Raw genomic sequence first — 15,260 nt, forward strand, 5'->3', positions numbered from 1 at the left:
TTTCTCATATACAATCTCTCTAGGTCTCAAGGGCATTACAGACATTTCTAATCAAACTCATAGTTCACAGTTGCTACAACCAAACAATTTCCAGAAACAATTTTTAGATAATCCGCAGTTGACAGTTCACAACAGCTTTTTCACAGTTCACGGTTCACATCAGTCTTTTTAGAATCCACAGCTCAACCAAACACACCCTAAATGCTATAATAGAACATTTGGGTTTACAAGAGCTCGAGAATACTGCTAGACTATTTACTTTGTCCAATAACCAAGTTGACCCTTTGTTTGCTCAATTAGACAAGATCCTTGTTACGGCTTCGTGGGAGTTATAGTTTCCTTTGTCTACGGTTAGAACCCTGGTTCTTGGGGTTTCTGATCATGTAGCTAGCTATGCTGCTGGAAGCAGGGTCAATATGCATGTAGTTCATAAGATTTTTCCTTTTAAGTTATGATGGTTTCAAAGGCCTGATATTTTTGAATTGATTTTAAAAATCTGGCGCTAAACTAAAAAAGTGAGGAACATTTTAAACTTTTGGCATAATTTTTTTTTTAATGCTAGGTGTATTTGAAAGGGTGGAATTTAGATATAGAAGGTAATAAAAGGAATAGAGTTCCCACATCAAATCAGTTAGATAAATTTGGTAAAAGAAAGTAAAATTACTAGTTTATCTACATCTAAGTATGAACTTAGATGTGTTAGTTGAATGGAATTTTGATAGAAGATGAGATAAAATTGAGGCAAGGATCCAAGCAAAGGGACTTGCTAGAAGGTGATCGTAATACTAAATGAGAGTATAAATCCTGGGGGTGAGGAAACTCTTAACAATGCAACTAATTTTTATAAAGGTTTGTTTGGAGCTGTTAATTTGTCATTTGTTACAAAGTTTGAATATTTGCCTGCATGCTTCAATGTAGATGGTAAGAGAGAACTAATTGAGCCTTTTACTTTAGAAGAAATTAAAGTGGTGGTTTTTGAGATGGAGCATAATAAGGGTCACTAAGGTAATTAACAATAAGGCACGCTAAGGTAATTAAAAATAAGGCAATGTTGGTGGCTGACAAAATTATTTTCATTGTGCAATCTGCGTTTATTAAAGGCCGTTTATCTTTTACAATGTGGTCTTGTTACATGAGACAATGCATAATGTTCATAGGAAAAAACAATCTGGTGTTCTCTTTAAAATTGATTTCGAGAGGCGTATGATAAAATTAACTAGGAATTTATGTTTTCGGTGTTGGGGATGAATGATTTCCCGTCAGAGTTTATTAAATGGACTAGAGATGTGATTGAGGATGGTAATTTGTGTGTTATGGTTAATGATAGATTACGGTATTATTTCAAAACTAAAAAAAAAAATTACATCAAGGTGAAACTTTTCAGTGTGGCAGTTGATGCTTGTCTCTTCTGGTTCAGAGAGCACAAGAGAATGGTTTACTAAAAGATTTGGCTAGTGACTTATCGGACAATGGATTGGTCGTTATCCAGTATGGTGATGGCATAATTTTCTTACTCGAAGATGACTTATTGGGAGCTAGGAATATCAAAACTATATTGTGCATCTTTAAGCAATTAATTGATCTAATAAATAATTTTCATAAAAGCAAAATTAATTGTTTTGGGGCTAACAAGTCATCAGAATCCTGATTCTGAATCGGATCGGAATCTCTACTGTCGGATCGCAGACAATAGGATCGTAAGTTCCAAAATCGTAAAATCTTAGATTCTACTTAACATGACCGAGAGTCATTCCACTCAAATTGGATCGTAAAGTCTTAGAATCGCACAGTAGAATCATGATTCTGAAAATTGTTGTTGTATGTTAGCAGGAAGTGTGTGCTAGTATTCTTACTTTCAAAAATAGGACTTTTTCCTTTGAGATACCTTGGGGTACCGATGCATTATTAAAAAAAAACTTGCTAATAGTGATTGGAAAGATTCAAAGGATAAAGTTGATAAGAAAGCTACTCCTTGGAAAGGAAATTTACTTTCTATTGGTAGTAGGTTGATCTTGGTAGAAACTTGTTTGAGCAATGTCCCATGTTTTATGATGGCTTTCTTTAAGGTGCCTAAAGGCGTACTTAAAAGATTTGATTTTTTTCGAGCTAGGTTACTTTGGCAAGACAAACGAGGGGTACGGAAGTATCATTTGGTTTGTTGGTCTGATGTGTGTCGACCGAAAGATTTAGGTGGATTAGGAACGACTAATATAGCTGGCTAAAATATTAGTTTGTTATGCAAATGGATTTGGAAGTTCGAAAATAAAGATGGATTGTGGAAGGAGATGATTAGAGCAAAGTATGTTACTTTGACTCAATGTAGATCATCTCCCGCCCCTCTCATTTTTGTCTGCTATTATTGCCGCGAAAGATAATTTTATAGATGTTGTGATAGGGTTTTGGGGTATGTCCTTAAGACGAGGTTTTGGAAGGAGAACTCGATAATTCATAAAATTAAGGTTCCCCGCACTTTATAATTAACTTTTAGTCAGCCTATTATATTGAATACTATTTTTACCAATGGCTGGTCGGCATTATCTTAAAGAGGGGACTTTGGTTATGTGGGAACACTGCAAGGAGCTATGTTCCAATGTTAGTTTAAGTGATTATCCCGATAGAGTAAAATGGCTACTTACTAAATCTGGTAATTATACCGTTGAATCTTTATACATGTATTTAGTGGCAAGTAGGGTGAACTGTCCTTACAAGTTTTTGTGGGTTCTTAAAATACCTTTATGGATTAAAAGTTTGTTGTCCAGTGATTAAGAATAGAGTGTTAATTAGAGATAATATGAAGAAGAGATTTTGGAAAGGAACATAAGTCGTAAAGTTATGCGGACCCAAAAAATCTATATAACATTTAATTTTTACTTGCCCTCTGGCTAAGTACGCATGGAATGTAGCATATGTTTATCTCGGTGTGTATGCAAAGCGTAGTTGCTTTGATGATTTGTACCAAAGTTGGTTTGCGACATCCTCGGGCAGGGATAGGAAAATATTAATGATTGGTACTTCTGCACTTCTTCGGGCGATCGGGAAAAACGAGTAATAAATCTTGTTTTCAAAGTACTAGACCTGGTGATCCGACTAATGTAGTGATGTTATTTCGATATCCTTTCTTAAATGAACGAGTGGTGTTGCAAGAAAGCGCTCTACGAAGGCTAGTGTAGCGGGAGCAAATAAGATGGCAAGGGTGGCACATGAAGTTTTCAGTCGCCGGCATGGTTGGGATCCTGATATGTTGAGGCTCAGCGACATGAGGAATTGAGGACTTCATGAAGACGCAACCGCACCGTCTGCGAAATGCAAGTTGATGTGTATGCTACAGAAAAGAGAGTGTTTGGTACTTGTCATGTTTTATGTTATTTTTTTTCATTCCTTGTTAGACAATAGTTAAGAGGTTAGCTGGATGCAGTTTTTGTAAAGTCCGAAGAGTTTTCAGCCTTACATGAGGTGTTGTAATAGAGGATGTTGAATATGAAGATCTCAATTTCAAGGCTCATTTGATTCATACGATAGAAAATATCATAAAAATAGGAAAAATATAGGAATAAAATGTGATGTCTAGTTGAATCCTATAGGAATGTGAGTTTTGTCAAAGCAAATTTTCATGAGATATGATCTCATGTTGTTTTTCTTTAGGATTTGCACAAAAGATTCCTTCGTATTATTTTCTAATATATGATAGTATATTCCTATAACTCAAACAACTAGTAGTGTACAACTAGTGATTTAACAGCTTATATGAATAAAAAAGGCCACCAGAATTAAAGTGAAATTGGAGTTGCGGTCTCATTGCAGAGCTACAACACGCTGCCCGAAAGGCAGCCACCGTAGGGGCTCGCTGTGGACGCGGGTCCCGTCTCTGGCCGTCGATAGAAAAGGCAACATTATTCCGTGCGATCACAAGGGTGCAGGGCCAACTGTCCGTGGAAACTTGTGCCCCGCTGAACGTAAGTTTCCCCTTCCCCTGCAGGCTGCAGCAGCGCGCGAGTCAACAAAAGGTAGTAGTACCATGGCTTGAATGCCACAAACGATGTGGAGTCGCTTTTGGAGCGAGCGAGCGAGCTCATGTAGCAGCGAGGAAAGGGAACACCGCCATGCTCTGTCAATGTAGGAGGGAATGGAGATGTACCAGAGACATGGGCAGACGTTGATCGAGCTGTGCACAACGACCAGCGCTCGTTGATCTTCTTGGACCTAGTACATTTCAAATCCTAGATCGAAATTCAAATTCAAAAGTACGGTTGCAAAAGTTCATTAATTGCGTGCGTCATACACCAGCCACGGTTGGGTGAGGGAGGGGAAGCATGCCTCCTCGTGGCCCGTCACGTGCACCAGCTGTCCAGGAAAGGCCGAACCGTAGCCGGACACCTACGCAGGGACACACGCGCTCGCCGCGTACAGGTGCCCTCATCCCGCGACGGTGAGGTGGCCGTGGACCATCGATCGACCGCCCATGCTCAGCCGCTGCCATGTTCATGTGGCTCGATCCTTCCGATTCCTAATCCCAAACCCGAGCTGTCCCCGCTGTTCTCCTTAGGGCATGCACAACGCTCCACCGTGGACGGTCGCTCCAGCTCCACACGTAGGCTCGGATGGTCCAAATCATCTCTTCCTTACACTTGCAGACTAAAGTGGTCTCCTGCAGGAGATCCTACCTCTCCACTGCCTAAAGTTGAACTAGTGAGAGAAAGTGAGGAGAGATAAGAGAGATGGTGGGCCGGTGGAAAAGAAAAGTGGTGAGATGAAAGATGCTTTTAGTCAGGTTGTAGGGTCATTATATGGGATAGTTTGGAACGTTGTGTTTGATGTCTGCCATTTTATATATTTTCGTTTCTTACGTGGAAACTGGGGCAGTAGGTAGATGCTGCTTCCGTTGTACATGCCCTTATCCTGTCGCCGGCCGGCCCAGATATTTGTGCCGATCGATGCCAAGTTCTGATGAAAAAGAAAGAGCACCTGATTTGCCATGACATGCCTATGCGTTTCAGCTATGTTCAGTTTGGGCCGTGCTGTCTGATAGATGCCGCGATGCACGTACTGACAGATCCATAGACGTAATTGTAAGTACTACTACTAGATTTAGGTAAAACATAAGCTAAAATCTGTTTAGAATCATTGGACTTGGGACAATATTTAGAACTACTCCGTTTTTTCGATAATGGAAATATATTAATATCTGTATATTTAGATGGTAACATTTTCACCTTCTCTTCGGTATACTCCGTACTCTGTCGCGTGTGTAGAAACATCATTAAAAATACAGATGGGAGAAAACAGGGCGACATGGCCCGAACGTGGCGCGCGCAGCACGGGCCCTGTTCCTACACATGCTCATTCCTGGCATGCCAAGCATGGAATGGAACCGCATCCAATCAAAAGGCCTAGCTTAGCTTTAACCGCTTGCATGAACCGTAAGGCAACGGAAAAGTTGAGCCGTGTCAGACTGTCAGGCGCAAACTGCCGTGCGCCCGGCATGCTCTTCTCCGTCGGTTTCTGTAGTACAGGCTGCGTGTCTCTCTGCGTGCAACGACTGCGAGAAAGATCGTGCTCGTGCGTGAAACAAAACAAACATCCGAGCGCTCCAGCTCCAGGGGCAGGGACGATCACGAGAGAGAGCCCGGCGGCACGTGAAGGCCGACGTACGCACCCATTTTGGCTTTCTCGACAGGTCGCTTTCCGTGTGGGTCGACCATCTTGACCGTAGTAAATATTGTTGTTTTCTTGCGACAAAGAAATTGCGCTTGCGCGCACACAACACACGCAGCGTTACGTTACGTAGGGCATCGACGGAACAAGTTGACAGATACCACCTTCACCGCAGTAATTTCTTTCTACCACACACAACCGGGCGCGAAATACGGAGTAGCAACGACAATATACACTTTTGAGTTTTGAAAGCGTGTGTAATTACTTCACAAAAAGTCGATTTTGAAACCTAAATTTTGTAGAGCTTTGACGAAATGAACCCGAACACAAAATCCTAATCGTTTGTACCATAAACTATTGAATCTCGGTCAAAAGCTTAAAATAAACTTTTCTCCTTACTCCAATAATACTGCTTCCTACAACTGGACCGCGGAGAGGTTAAGCCTTCGGTACAAAGCAACGTCAAAATGGCAAACTTTGAAACCTACTTCAGCAATAGCATCTCCATTTCGAACCTATGTAATGAAAGAAATGGTGGTGTGCATCGCTTCGATGCAGATGTTGAGGCTTCGCTGTTTATTTAAAAAAATAGCATCTCCACCTGCGACCTTAATAGCGACACCGGTATCTTTTTTATGCTCGGGCGCTGTCTTTGGACCACACCGGCGCCCCAAAAGTAGTCGGCCGATTTTGGAACCCAATAAAATCGTCGGCAACCCTATGCCGGCACGTATACTAGGGGTGGAACTCAGGTGCACTGCCGCTCGCGACAAGACGGATTCCGCCTCGGGTGTCCCGCCTAGCAGCCACACTGCAAAACCCTACAACTATTCCATTGAATTCCCCCTCCCGCCATCCGATCCATTCTCTCGCCTACCGCTCCATTTGCCGACCGTCTATCCAGTTTGTGCCCAGAGCACGCCTTGGAATTCTTGGCCGCCGCTTCCGGCATGCCTCCGAAAAATAATGCATCGACGAAGGCGTGAGCGAAGCCACGCAAGGTCCCGCCGAAGGAGAAGCCGACAAGCATGTAGGAGGAAGAGTGGTAAGAGCACCACAACCAATGTGCCATCATCACGGCGAACCGAAATACGTTGCCTGGCCGGCGACGCCAACGTCGCCACCACGGCTGCGGTAGAGTTGGCGGCGCCGATCTGTCTCAGCCTAGGAGGCACACAATCCGAAGGCGCAAGAAGCAACTTCTGCGTCACCAAATGCAGTCACGGGGCCAAGTCGGCTATTTTAGAAGGAGCACATCATCATCTTCTCGGGCTTCTTTACCAAGCCTCCTTTGTTGCAGATGTGCTTCATCCCCGAGTTCAGAGACATCGCATGGATTAGTGATCCCACCGCCATGTTATCGCTTCTTAGGGCGCCGTGACACGAGGGTTTTCGCCATGACCTCAAAAATGAGTACGCCAACACGCTTGCTATGAGCCGGGAACTCGCAATGAAAGTGGGCATGTCACCAACAGCACCGGCCTGCCTTACAGCCTCTTCGGCGAGAGCATAAACACCCGATGCATGTTTGATAATTCGTCTGGCACGCATCACGGTCGCAACGAGGTATGAGACACCGCGCAGACGATGACACTTGTATATTTTGAAATATTAGACGTAAAAGACTTGAGACTTTTGCTTGTGTGCCCAGGATTCTCAGCGCTGAGCCTGGCATCGACGACATCAAGGAGGAGGAAGAAGAGGGTGACGATGACAAAGAGGAAGACGAGACTGGCGTGATTGAAGTGGAGACTGGCGCCACTGTTAAGAAGAAAGGCGGCGCACACAATCCACGGTGGAGGTCATTGCAGGATGAGTGCCTCATCGAGGCATCGAAGCCGGTCAACATTGACCCTATCACCGGTGCCAACCAAACCTCTGGCAAGTACTGCAAATTCATCTTCGACCAATTTAATGAGAGGAAGCAATATGGAGGTTTTACTTCGATCCACATGACCTGCAACAAGTCGGCCATGTCGCATTTATGGAGAATCATCAAGGCGGCGTGCAACAAATTTCATGGCCACTATGAGAAGGTCACGGCAAGGAAGGAGAGCATCAAGACAAATGGTGAACTACGGAAGTGCCTTTCTCGTCTTGCACATGTAAATTTGGTATTCCCAGGGTGACGCATTGCTATCTTCTTTGCTAGATGTTCGACGTGCGCAAGGCTTACACGGAGGAAAACAAGGATAAGGAATTTTTGTTCATGCATTGCTTCCAAAAGATTCAAGGTGTGAAGAAATGGGACAAGGTCCATCTTGGCGATGTAGAAGATGGACAACTTTCCCCCTCGAAAGCTTTGGCCGCTCGCCTAATTGGCAACAAGAAGGCCAAAGGCTAAGAGGAATGGGGTGTCCTCATTGGCTAGATTTGATCTACCATTCAGAAGATGGTGGAATCATATACCCCGACAACAAAGGGAGAGATGAAAGTGGACGGCCATGTTGTACAAGCAAGATGTCAGGTTGGGGCTAGAGATGGAGAAGCTGGAAGCCACCAAGACGAAAACCCAAGTGGACAAGATGAATGCCATGAATGCAGTATCGAACATTGCATTGGCCAAGATGTCGCAAGAGACCTTGATGCCCGACATGTCGGGTACGGTCCTTCGGCGAGGGCGTGACATGAGATGTATCGTGAGCGCATCGGCAAGGAGCTTCGTTCCTCCCAAGCCATGTCGACATCGACATCGGTAGCCATGGCGACATTGACATCGGTATTGCCAACAATGGTAGCATCAACATCAACATCCATGGCAGCATCAGAAACGATAGCCATACCGACGACAACAATATCGGTGATTGAGGAGCTGCTGGTGACTGTGGAGTCCCTGATGATCAACAAGTGGATGTGATGGAGGTGCAAGGAGCCCTTCACACCATTCATTTGAGATATTTGGCCATGAAGCCCAAGTTTTTTCTGGTAGCCAGATTTTGATGCAATTTGGTGGCCATAGCCGGATGGCTGAACTATGCTTTAAATTTCTATTCGAAAACTAGATTGTAATTTCAATCCTTATTTGTGAGTGACGAGGGTGTTCCCCGACAATGTCCACCATGAGGGGCTTAGGGTTGACGGAATCCTGCAGGCTGACACGAGACAGCGGATACCAAACAAACGGGAGGAGATATTTACCCAGGTTCGGGGCCCTTGATGAGATAAAACCCTTACTTTCCGCTTATCTGATCTTGATTTGTCGAATATATTGGGTTACAATGGGGTAGCCGGTAGGCTGTGGTGGTTGTCTTGTCGAAAGGCTAAGATTCTAGAGTTCTAGCTCTTGACTTGTGGTGAATGTGTTGAAGTTGTGTCTCGGCAGACCCTCTCCTGGCATTTATATAGCAGGCCAGGTCCCGAGAGTTCTGTCCGGACTTGACTAGATTACAAAGAGATCTATTCTAATATTTCCTTGTATAACGTCTTCTTGCCTTGTTCATCAAGAATCCTTCTTCGGGTGAATCTCTTTCACTGGTACCGACATATAGGCCCACCTTGGTTGTTGGACAATCTTCATGGGCCCCTGGTTGGGCCGGAGGAGGTAGTCTAATGTTGGTTACCCGAAGGGTAATGCCCATATAAGTGAGTTTCTTTTTTATTTTGTGCCAATTTTTTGTTGGGGCTAGCCTATTAGGATAGCCAGTGTGGGGAACTCCTCCCTATGTAAAGGGAGATGACAAGGGATTAACTTGTCAATGCCTACGGGTTATAGGCTAGGGTTTAGTTAGAAGTAGAGGGCAAGTAGATCTCGAAGGTTTCAGCCGAAAAGTACTCGACGATTATGAAAACTAGGGTTTGTGAACAATGATTCGATGATCTCTTCGCCCCTCGACTCCCCCTTTATATAAGAGGCGGAGCCGAGGGTTTCGTTTTGTACGAGTTACAGAGTCCGGGACGGTTTCTAACTCATCCCGCCAGATTACAAACAACACTTCCCATTACAACTCTACTTTCCTTAATATATCTTGGGCTCCCGAATCTTCTTATTCTTCGGGTAATGGGCCTTCATTAAACCCCGGGTACTATCTTTGGCAGGCCCATTTGGGATGCCTATGTCAGTAGCCCCCGATATTTTGTTTGAATCGTAGAGTCAGGGAAAATCTCCACTGTTTATGTCCACTCAACATTTTTAAACCTTTCTATATTTCTTCATATAAATTTCTATATTGTACAGGGATAATGGTAGTTGGGGCTAGTTCATCTGACGGATCAGGTACTAGTTAACTGCTCTAGTGGCAATCCGCAAAAACCTACTTCAAAATCACTTCCCTGGACATGATCTCGGGATACCGGTGTAAACCTCGACAGAGCCGCTTAAGGTCTTACCATTCTGTCGAGTCCCGATCAAATTTATCGAGTACCTAACGCGTCCGTTAGGATTTTTCTTCGTATCCGTTGATACGGATAAAAGTAGCAGAGCGCAGCCTTAGGCGATGCCACGCCCAGCGAACGGATCCGGGGTCTTACCTTCGCAAATTTGCGGCATTCAGAAATTGATCGCAACTTTGGCGTTCTGAGAATATATTGTCGAGTGCTTTTCCGGCTGTTGGAATGGCGCATTTTATCGAGTCAAATATGACTTATATTAATCTCCCGATGGGAGTATATGTAGAGTTAATTATAACTCGAAATATACTCTCTTGCTTTTCTATCTTTCTTCCTTTTCCTTTTTTAACTTCATCGGGCACGCGAACAGCGTTCCCGATGGGAGTAGCCCCCGAGGCTACAGCCAAGAACTTGTGCTTGGTTGTAGGCTCAACATTTTAATCTACCTTGTCGCTATATTGTCATTATTTCCCGATATTCTCTTTCTCTCTTTTTTTTATCTCTCGGGTGCGCGAACAGCGCTCCCGATGGGAGTAGCCCCCGAGGCTACAACCACGAACTTGTGCTTGGTTGTAGGCTCCGCAATTTCTATATTGCCATAGTCGAAATTTTACTTTTATCGAAGTAGCCCCCGAGCATTTGGGCAAAAACTTGTATTTGACCAAAGGCTCCCGAAGTATTCAAATAACTTCTCCTGTCGCCATTCTTCTTTTATTTTTTCTTGTCGACATACTTTCCTTTGTCAAATTCACTTCATCTCTATTAATAGTCAGGACTTTACTGCCTTGTGGGTCCATTATTTCCACCTCGTTGACACGTCGTGCAAGTGGGGGACACACGTCCTCCGCTTTTCCTGGCGCACGTACGGTAACGCCTGTTCCATTCCATCTCGTAAAAATACCTTTTTACCCTTGTATCTACAAGATCCTTTTTTCACCACACGATTTCTTCATCCAACGGTGCACTGCTTCGCCCGAATCCTATATAAACCTTTCTTCAACCTCGGTCTACTCCTTCGTTTTGCGCCGCACATCTGTTCCCCTCTGCAAAAACTTCCCTTGCGCCCAACTCTGTTTGATCTTCCGCACGCACAAGCATTGCTTTTCCCAGTGCCGTTGATGCCACCGCGCACGCGACTCACTCGCCACGGCACTCTGCAATCCAAGATGGCTGCTCGAAGATCTTGAGTGGGAGAGATCTAAAATCTCCAACCAGGATGTCAACATGCCGAAGAGGCTTGGCTTGATGAAGAAAGAAGACGCCATCCGCTTTCCCAGCGAAGAAAGCTACCCCAACCCTCCAATGGAGTACCGGGTTAGTTTCGTTGATCATCTCATCCGCGGCCTTTCTAACCCCATTCATGATTTCCTCCGCGGCCTTCTCTTTGTCTATGGGATTCAGCTGCACCAGCTGACCCCCAATTCCATTCTCCATATTTCTATTTTCATCACACTGTGCGAATGCTTCCTTGGAATCACTCCTAATTGGGTTCTTTGGAAACGCATTTTCTGCCTCCGCCGCAATGGCTCCCACAACGCCACTTATAACATAGGTGGTGTTGTTATCTCGTGTCCGAACCGACGTTGATTACTTCGACGTCAAATTTCCCGATTCTGTCCAAGGATGGCGCAAAAGGTGGCTCTACATACACGAAGAAAGTGCCAACTCGTAGAGCACAACATAGTCCCTTTTGACGGAAGTGCCAAAATTCAACGCCGCCGTTCCCGGGATGCCGAAGCTTCCGAAGAAGAGAAAAAGGCGACGAAGCACTTATGTCTCGTATTCATCAGCTTCAAAATACTCGAGGCAAAGAGCTGTCTGGTGTCCAAATCACTGCCTACTTTCTTAGGATTAGAGTGCAGCCTCTTCAGGCTCGCAAAAATCCCCTTTGGACATATGCTGGTGACAATGACGCCAATAGGCTCTCCAATGATCTTTCTGTGAAGGACTTGGAAAAGCTTATTCGAAGAATTTCCTCGCCGAGCAAGAGGGATCCTATTCCTTCCTCTTGCCGCGTGGAACCATACAGCTCCACCAATCCTCTCCCCAAGGTATTTTGTCTTCTCGAGTTTTTATCTTGTTCCGAATTTTTCCCGCATCTCATTGATATCTCTCTAATTTTTTCTTTTGTCGTTATTTTTCTGCAGTAACCATCCTACTATGGATTCTCTTCCTCCTCTTCCCGAGGGTGGAGATGTCGAGGAAAGGGCCGTTGTCGCCGATGACAACCAAGAAGCCCCCTCTTTGTGAATGAACCCGCGATTCCCGAAAATCTGCGGGATCTATTGAAAAGGATGCTGCCTCCGAAGGTACTACATCAAGCACAATCTCCTCCTCCCGCTGTTTCTCCAAAGAACAAAAGGAAAAGGAGCAATGTCGAAGATTCCGGACTTCCAAACCCGAAGAAGCTGCCCCTTCACCGCGAAAGGCAGCTTATGATCCATATATCGAGAGTCTCATCAGCTCGTAAGTTCCTTGTTTCTTTTTATTTTTCTATTCGAAGAATTTTATTTGCCTTGCTTTTTATGCTGCCACCTTTTTCCACAGTGATGAGGATGAAGAAACACCAACTTTGGATGTGGCTGCTCGAACGAGTACGTCACATACTTTAGTTATTTCGGAGAAGCCCGTTGAAGGAGAAGAATCGTCGCCTCCTCAACAAAATGTCGGCACATCTACTCCTCCTTCGAGCCCCCTTGTCCCTTCGCCGAAAAGGGCAAGGACTGAAGCAATCCCGGAGCCAAGTCTCCAATTGATTAGCTCTTCGAACCCTCTCTTGGATGATGTAAGTTCTCCATACTCTTGTCACTGTCTATACTTCCTCTGTTTGCTTCTAAATGCCATTATATTTTTCTCATACCGAAATTTTTCTTGCTTTATCTTTTTCTTTCCTTAATAGCCCATGATCAAAGAGCTTATTCGCATCGGTGCTCAATTCATTGGGTATCGTGAATATGCTCACCAAACTGAAGGTGATGCCTTGCTGCTTTCTTTTTTACCATTACTCTGTTACTCCTTTGTTGTCGATATTTTAACAAAGTTCTATCTTTCTCGGCAGAGAAATTGGCGGCTATCAACGAGCGTTCCAATGCACTAACTCAAAAATTAGAGCAAAGTGAAGAGGCTCGTAAGAAGGCCGAGTTGGACGCTGTTCAAGCTAGAGCAGAGGCTGACAAGGCCAAGACTGAAGCTGCTGGTGTCGAAGATCTTAGAAAGAGACTTCACGCTGCCGAGAATTCGCTGAGCGAGCACATAGCTGCACAATCTGCTCGCGAGGAAGCGATCCTTAAGCGTATAAGGACGCAAAGTCGCCGCTTCCTCGCAAGTATCCGAACCACTTCATATCCTTTGTATTTTCTTCTTTGCATTCATTTGTTGCTTAATAAGTTTCTTTCTTGACAGATAGAACAGCTCAAGAGTTTGAACTTGAAGAACCCGAGAATGATGCCCTTCTTGACGCCCTTTCATTCCTCGAGTTTCATGGGTCAGAGGCGCGCGAAGGCATTGATCATGCCAAAGCAGGGCTGTCGCGGCTCTTTCCCTATTTCTTCCCAAAGAAAGAGGAACCCGCGACTTTCCTTAACTTGGCCAAGTGCTTTAATCCATCAGAAGATCTTGGGTTGAGGGTGCGTCATGAGAATATGAAGGTCGCCGTTGAAAACACTGTTGCTTTGGTTGCCGATAGCCAGCAAACTATCAACTGGGCGAAGGTTGGCGACACTGAGCAGATAGAACAATCAAAATGGAAGTCGCTGATCAAGGCAGCTAAGCCCAATACGAAGAAAATCTTGGCATATCTTGGGATCAAGCCAGCTTCGACCCCTAGCTCATCGAGGCCGGAGGTCTAGTTGCATGCCTCCTTGTTTTTTCTTTCTCTGTTTCTTTTGCTCTTGTCGCCATTTTAGCCTTGGCGACAATTACTCTGTTAGTCCTTCTGAAGAACTTCTTTTGTAATGTCCGTGTAAATTTTCTAGAAAGTAATGAAATTCCTCTTCGTGCTTATCATTGATCCTGGGAATTTCTTTTCCAGTTAATATTTGATAATTATTCGACCACTCCTTGTTCTGCCGCTGCTTCACCTGCATCTTCCTTCTCGAAGAAAGTACTAGTCGACCATAATCCCCTCGAAGGTTCGTCAAGCAGACATTTGTCGGAAGATTTGCAAGAACTTCGACAACAACTTCAATCTATGAAGAAACAGACTCTGGCAATGATGGAACAATCTCGGAAAGCATCTGAGCGAGAAGAACTTGCTCTTCAACGAGCCAAAGAAGCTACGGCTGCCAGGGATGCTGCTGTATTAGAAACAAAGGGAGCCACGACCCGAGAAAATAGTATGCTTGAGCTGATGCTGGAAGCTAGCACAGATATGTTAGGTACGTTTTTGCGATCTCATGATGCCTTCTCTTTATTTTGTCTGTGCCTTTCTTCAATTTTTTTGCCTTGTCGCTTAATAGGCTCTGGTTCTTGATGTCGCCGCCGAAGATCAAAGAGTGAACGAGAGAACAAATCTTCTTGTCAATCTTTCCCTTAACCATGGCCGTTTGTTCGGGCCACTTCTGAACGAACCCAACAAATTGTTAGGTTCCAAGACCGTGCTTGCCAAGTGCGCGAATTTCTCAGCTTTTGCACGACAACATTAACCCTTGTCTATAGGAATTTATTTCCTCGAAATGAGGTTCCCAAAACTCTTCCCGAATTATTAGAGGTATTCGGAGATGCTCCCCGCATTCATAACTTTGTGCGGGCTCAACTCTCTCGCTGGAGCGAGATTTGCCATGATTATGATAAACATCCGTCATCCAAAGTTAGACTCGACGAAGATTGTTGCTGATTGTCTGGCCAAGAAAACGCGGCGGAAAAATGATATTGACTCAATCGATGATATGGTAGCTCCCGTGGCCGAATCAATGATAGATGAGCTTCTTCGGATGGACTCAGAGTTCTTTATCAAAGGTTCTTATGCTGAACATAAAACAACCAGAGGCTTGTCCGTAGATAGTATCTTGGGATTTAACTGATTTGTACTATATTGGAAACCTTGTATCTCACTCTTATTTTATTTCTTTTTTGTATTTCCGAAGAAATTTATTGTATATTGCCGAAGCCCTCTATATTGTTGAAGCCCCCGAGCCTAACTGGGCAAAGGTTGTACTATTTTTTCCACCTTGAAGGTTTATCTTTCTGTTGTAATAAGACATCCTTGTTTTTCCCTTGATGGATTGCCAATCTTCGAGTATCTTTGATGTCGAAGTTCTATATTTTTATTGCGAGGTTCTTAG

The sequence above is a fragment of the Lolium rigidum genome, chromosome 7 (assembly GCF_022539505.1).
Source record: "Lolium rigidum isolate FL_2022 chromosome 7, APGP_CSIRO_Lrig_0.1, whole genome shotgun sequence".
NCBI lineage: Eukaryota > Viridiplantae > Streptophyta > Magnoliopsida > Poales > Poaceae > Lolium > Lolium rigidum.